The 7,049-nt window shown below is 39.9% G+C and overlaps 1 protein-coding gene across 19 annotated transcripts in view; it reads right to left on the bottom strand.

The window, feature by feature from the left end:
• The window catches only part of LOC129745656 (plasma membrane calcium-transporting ATPase 1-like), a 150,458-nt gene extending 143,409 nt beyond the window's left edge, over nt 1-7,049 (bottom strand). For 9 of the 19 annotated variants that reach the window (XR_008737163.1, XM_055738913.1, XM_055738910.1 and 6 more), the window contains exons 1-4: nt 6,935-7,049; nt 6,644-6,799; nt 6,476-6,554; nt 3,767-4,562 (exon numbers count right to left, since the gene is read on the bottom strand). The gene's annotated coding sequence lies outside the window, so the exon portion shown is untranslated. Of the gene's footprint in view, nt 1-3,766; nt 4,696-5,500; nt 5,655-6,475; nt 6,555-6,643; nt 6,800-6,934 lie in introns of those variants that run through there. The other 10 variants (XM_055738884.1, XM_055738885.1, XM_055738887.1 and 7 more) reach the window with 10 other exon arrangements.

Raw genomic sequence — 7,049 nt, forward strand, 5'->3', positions numbered from 1 at the left:
GTACATGAAAAAACTGGAAATGGATCTATTTTTTGAAAAATTATCAATTTGGTCGCGTCAGAAATTCTTGTTCCATGTGTTTTTCGATCTGAAATGGCTATTGACAGTTAGGTCTATAACTTCCCACCATTCTGGTTTCCTTTTCGAAAAAATAAAATGATGCAGCAGAAAAGAAGACATATTTATAAAACACGTCCGAAGGCGTGGTTTGGAAAAAAGAACAAGAAATCAACAAAGAGGTTAAATAGTTGCAACCGAAAAAGTACTGAAACTCAGTTATTTGGCTTATGTGGTTATGCAATTTTTGGAGAAAAAATTTGTTCTTAAACTATAAAATTATTCCAAGAACTAAGGTGGTATGTAATCATAAGACTAAACTGCTGTCCATTTTTTAGCGAAAATTTGGGTTTAGGAGGATTACCACTAAATAAGTCCTACGCTTCTGAAGCTTGAAGTACCTCTTGGAAAACTTATCATCCCAATGAAAATATTCCCGCAATTTGATTGAGAAATAATTATTACGGAGTGCAAAATTTTGAAAATTTAATGGTATACCGACTAGGAAAAGTTCTAAATTTTTATGAAGAAGGAGCGTGGAATGGTGCTTAAACGGAATAGCGCATGGCACCCTTCCAAATAAACGGATTTAAAATCAAATTCAAATCCAATCGAGCGTGTTCGTAGATTTTTAACGGGGTTTTCCAGCTTAGGGGGGGTGATCACACCAATCAAGCCTCCCCCCATAGGACCGCGCATGCTGATAGAATTCTTTAAGAGAACCATGCAGTAATTTTTCTGTAAAAAAAAACAACAAGGGACAAATATAAGTAACCGTATGAGAAAAAAAGATAAATTCATCAAAAATAAAAGGAATACTATCTAATAAATAATATAAAGATTTCAAATAGTAATAACTTTCAAATAAAGCATCAAGTATGACCACTTTTGGTATTCACGAGTGTATATAAGCGTAGGGACGCCTTATAAGTTATGTTTGTAGGGATGAATTATCCCAGAGAATGAAAATCCCGTATATAAAAAAATAAGTTAGGTTTCTGGACAATGTAGATGGAGTACACTCTCAGGCCTCCTAACAGCTTTTTTTCTAGTTGCCTATTATTGCCTTTATTTATTGTTCTAAAACCGCCCCTAAAGATGTTCAATGGAGTTGAAATTTGGAGATATTTTAAGGCATTCAAGGATAGTTTACAGTAATGATTCTTGTACAAGATAAGCGATTTTCTCTGGTTCAAACCCGTATTGGAAGCAGTTATCACGTGGCAGACCCCATTTCGTTACAGTTGCAGGTTATATTAGGCAGTGATTTTCAAAGTGGACCCTACCGCCTCTTGGGGGGCGTTGAGAGCCTTCAAGGGGGCAGTGAAAGACCCAGAACTACCAATGTTTGTTGTATTTCTATACAAATCTGTTCGAAAATAATCTGAGGGGGGCGGTGATCTCTAAGGCTGATGTCATGCTGAAACAACTAGCAACGCAACGCAACGCAACGTTTCAATAAGATTGCGTTGCATTGCATTGATATGTCATGCTGGCGCGACCTGTCGCTTTGAAATTCCCTTCAAATCATCACTTCTCTACATCTGATGATGCTTTGAATCGTCTCCTTTCTTTCCGGAGCCATCAAAAACTCATCAAATCACGACCCGGATTGCAAGAATGCCGAAATTTGAACCGACAAAATTCCTTGTTTTTTTTTCCGGAACTAAGAATTCATGAAAATTTTCTCGGCGATTAAGTTAGTTTTTAGTTTATTATCACAAGTTCGGACAGATCTTCGTACTATTGTGCTTAAAACCCGGATTCACTGCTTCAAATCGAGAAAAAACAATGTTCCTATTGGATTTCCTACTAGTCGCGCTACTAAACACATTGGCATCAGATTGGTCGCGCTACACAAAGCGACCAGTATGACAGGTCTGCGCGATTTCCATGGAGATCAAATGAGAGCTGGTTAGTCGTGTGAACGTTGCGTTGTAGGTCGCGTTGCTAGTTGCTTCAGCATGACATCAGCCTAAAATATCGAGATAGGGAGGGTGAATGAAAAAAGTTTCAATAACACTGTGTTAGAAGATGCTCAAAACAATTCGGAATATCGTAAAGTTAAGAAAATTCATGCATGTTGCATGGCATGTATCTACATGCCTTTTATGCCCTAACTTCTTGCTTTTTTTACTGCCTTTTGTGGATTAAGCCCAATTCTGTTTCTGAAGTCAGGCAACAAGCTTTCTACACAGTGTATCTGATATTTGATGATGCTTTCTGACTTACAACCTTACCTATTTTTTTTTAAATCGTTAACATAGTAGCCGCATCAATTAATTTTTCTGATTTCGTTTGGAAATGTTTCAAATGGATTGTTCGACCATCCTATAATATGCCATGCAAATTTTCATTAAGAAAAAACGTGCAGTTGAGAAAAAGTGCGATCTAAACTATCTAAATCTAAAGCTAAACAATATTCTAATTTATCGCTTAAATTCAGGTTCCAGCGGCAGTTTGCAAAAAAAATGCTTCGCGTGACATATTTGCGTGGAAAATGAATGCACATGGGTGCGAGTTCCTTCTTTCTACGCAGAACTGTCATATGGCTATGCCATTTCGTCCAGTAAAAGCTCTAATTATGTATGTTTTGCCAAATTCAGGGCAGTACTCTAACAACATACTGCCTTGCGTTATCCAACCAAATCTGAGCCTCGTCATTTCTTTGAAAGTTTACCGACTTTTTCATTCTAAGGACATCAACCGTTCGCCAACTGCATCGTTGATATAAGTCCCGAATGACATAAAGATGTTAAATGTCAAAACGACTATAATCGAAACCAGAAATAAAACATTGGATAACATGAGGAACCTATATTAAACCATTTTTTTTATTCGAAAATAAACACTAAAAAGACCATTTCCAGAAAAAAAGTAAAATGATCCAAAAATTACATGGGAAACTCTTAGGTAGAAAGGTAGTACATACCGTGTTCTGAAAATTTCTCAAATACACGAATAATTCAAGATTCGATGAGATTTGGCTCTAAGCGTTGAATAAAGTGTAGGTATGCATAAAACTGTCGTGCTGATTCCATTCGTCAAAGCTGCTATTTCCGTTTCAAAGCAAAACTTTGTCTAACTCATGAGCCAACCATTTTTGCACACCCCATCCATTTTGACACCGAGAATTTTATTCCCCTCTAAACGTTGAGTTGAGGAACATCAAATTACTCTTCCAAGATTTTTCCATGATGGAATGAATGAAACAAAAGTAGGAGTCGAAAAAAGAATATGACAATTCAAGACTGTAAATAGAACCGCGCTGGTCACTATCTATCTTCCCAGAAGTGGACATTAAAAGCCTGACCCGTGTGGTGGGTGACTGTTATTGTAGGAGTTGATATGTAGAGACATTCGAACCGAGAAAGAGCACAGCTCCCATTCAGAGCCGTTCACCGGAACTGAGAACGGGGACAACGACGACGACGATAGAAGACAGACGACAGTATTGACACACTTGAGCAAAGGCAACCTTCAACATTTTGCTTGCTTTTTCACGACTTCTATGTCTTGTTCTTCGTCTTGTGGACCAAGGCGATCGGAATGTGAGGGAAAAATTTTCCATAATTTGGTCGATGTGGTGACAGAGTTATGGCCTAACTCTTTAATGAAATAGATATAGTTTTCAACTTCCAGTTACGGTTATGTACATATGTCGTTTCTATGAATATTTTGGTAATGTTGGGAACAAGTGGCCACTTACCTGTTTTTACATTGACCTGCACTGTGGTTATTATTGTGTGGAGGAGACACGACGTTTTCCCGTTTCTATGCCTGCCTGGCTTTTCCGCGACAAGTTTCGGGTTTCTAATCCATTACAACATACATCCACAAACACGGACAGGTAGTATACACAGAAAAACGGCGCGCGAGGATTTTCACTTTTGTGTTTTTCCTCGTCGTCACTTGGAACGGAAATTTTCGCTCACCGCTAACCAAACTGGCACTGGGTTCTTTCTCCTGTAGCTTGGAATTTCGCGCGAATGCGTGTGTGTGTGTTGAATTTTCCGAGCGGGTTTTCTTTTAACTTTTTTAGCTTAGATTTTCAAACGACACTCAACAATGGTGGTCCACTTCTTTGAGTTTTCGAGCAACCGTTTTTCCTCTCTCGACGTGTTCGATCGCCGGAATGTGAATCCTGAATGTAGGACCTCTGCTGACGGTTTGCTCTTGTTCTCACTGGTTTTTCCGCTCTCACTATGAATGTGTCTTTTTCTTTTCTTCTCGTTAAAGCACTTGGACTAATAGTATTCCGAAGTCCAGAGGATCCGGCGAGATCGCGCGCCGCTGGTGGTCTTCCAAAATATTTTCAAAGGCCCACCAACGGAAAGGCCCCTTGGTCGTCAAATGGGATCCATCAGGGCACCCGGACACTGGCCAACGATTTCGAAATAGCACTTGGTAAGTATTTTCTATTCTTCTTCCTCCTCCTGCTCTATGTGAGTAGGGCACACACCACACGTTCCGGAGCGTTGACGTCGATGTGAGGAAAATCCGCTCTGCAGAAGATGTTGAGAGAGTGAAAATATAACAACTTATTACATAATTTTCATTGAATTCTGGCACAGACACAGATACTTTTCGGGGTTTTCACGTTTTTCGTTATCTTTTCCTTTTTGCTTCTTTGGTGCCCTACAAGGGTGGAAAAATTAATTTATCAAATCCAAACTGTGCAACTAAAATCAACGTCAGCCACTAAATGTCGTCTCTCTGGCAAACTTTTCCAACTACTCTGTGATTTCCCTTTTCCCCTAAAGAAAAGCTGCGGAGAGAAGGCTGATTAGAGGACCGTTTGGAGGGCGCCTGGCAGAACGAATCGAATCAATCTATTAAAATGGCTATGGAAATGGCAAATTCTGAATATATCTATTAACAGCACACACTAGTTTCACAGTCGCATAGTTTTCCCGATAGCTGGCCACCAAAGACCAAACGGCGGAGCACGAAAGTAAAGCTTCAAAGCACACAGGCCACTGGTCGCCAGCGCAGAAATCGATCTTTTTTCGTTCCCTGCCTTATTTCGTTGCTACTCTACTTCCAAGAGGCAAGTTGTTCTTCCCTTCCCACACTACTTGAATTCGGAAAATGCAACTTTTCACATTATATCACAAACCAGTAGCACTCGTGCCAGGACTTCACAGTTTTTCCAATCCGAAAGAAGTCGAAGGAAAAAAGGAGAACACTTGAGGGTGTTTTTCTATGACAAATTTTCCTACCCTCCCTCAACAATGTACGAAAGAAATTATTAACTCATTTATTGATCACCGAAAATTGCATTCACACACATCGTTTCATGGTCCCTATGGAATAGCCATCAAAAAGGTACCGTAAAAGTACTTTGGCATGAAAATTCCACTGGAACAAAGCACTACTTCCGCTAAATAATACCCAAAATATGTTGCTAGAGCAAATCCGTCAAGGGAATATCGCTTTTTACCAATTTTTCCACTGCTTGATGGGAAAATTTATCAGCACTACAGCACCAGGTCGAGAAAGGAGAAAAAATTTTCCTCCTTGTATCACTCTCAACGCCAATGGACAGAACTCGACTGCAAAAGGTTTTTCATTTTTCTCGCACTCCTGGTCTAGTTCCAATTGTTGGAAAATGGATCGGCTCTACACACTCACACACCGAAATAATCTCGGTTTGGCATGATGCTCTCAGCCGCTGTTCCGGCTCTCGCAGGTATCCGCTCGCCAACAGGAAAATTGCCCCAACATCCATCCATTCACCTATCGTATAGGCTCGTCAAAATTTTCCCCCCGATCCGTGGTGTAGTGTCTTGTATCCTAGAAAGAATTTCCTCTCCCGGGTTTGTTTACATCCGCGCGAATCGCTTCGCTTGAGGAACCAGTTCAGCTGTCAAAATGACGGAGATTCCTTTCGAATGCATTTATTTTGGGGCACCCTGTGATGATGAGTGTCTCGCACCACTATCTTGCTTTTTCCATCTCGATATCTTTTCCACTCGACCAGGAAGGAAGTAGTTTTGTGTCATCTCATCAAAGAGCAGCGATACTCCCTCAAACTTGTTTTTGCGATAGGACACATTCCTTTTGGTTTGAAACTTTCCATTGAATGAATGTCTCAGAATTAAAGAGTTTAAAAAAAATTTAGCACAAATGTTATGTTCTGCAGTCTTTTTTTTAATGAAATAGTGCTCTTGCTAAAAAGATTTCCAAATTAAGAATTCAAAACGACCCTTTCGTGAGGTTAAGCTGAATCATGTCACTGCATGTTTTCACCTTTTCACCCCACTTTTCCCTCCCATTCGACCCACCCGCACCAAATGCTTACGAAATTTCAGTAGGGTCTCAAGTAAACAGAGATTCAAAATGATGGTAAAAACCGTAAAAACACCCTGCTGAAATCCGCTTGGTGGGAGGAGATTCGTTTGAAATATGATCGTACCTTTCGGTCACCGGTGTTGTGCTGGTGGCACCGCTATTTTCCGACTGGACACCGCTCCGATGCCAACTTGTTCACACACCTGCAACAGAAGGGCAAGCATTGAACACATTAGCACTTGAAAATTCTAACTTCTGCTAACTACTTATGCTGGCCTTAGTATAAAATTACCTACACCGAACATGAGCTTTTCGATCGGACAAGAAAATTAGTTGTTTGTAGTAACTTTCCAACTTTAACAATCCACTACGGCAAAGTAACTTTAAACAAAAAACTCAACCACAATCTTCAACACACTGTTCATCCTGCTATTGTGCCATTCGCTTTCTGTGAATCACCAAAAACAAAAAAAAATAGATTACTTCACAGCTTTGAAAATCCCCCGCTCAAAAGCACCAAACATGATATGAGATAACACTATCCAATCCGAACTTTAAAACAATATCGAAATCAGCCACTAACCACATTTAACCAGCCCGTAATTTCCGAGTAAGTACTTTAAGCCACGGCGAGCCAACAAATTATGCAGAATTCGCTTTTAGCAGCGTTGAGAGAATGCCGATGCCACAAATCCACG

The sequence above is a fragment of the Uranotaenia lowii genome, chromosome 2 (assembly GCF_029784155.1).
Source record: "Uranotaenia lowii strain MFRU-FL chromosome 2, ASM2978415v1, whole genome shotgun sequence".
NCBI lineage: Eukaryota > Metazoa > Arthropoda > Insecta > Diptera > Culicidae > Uranotaenia > Uranotaenia lowii.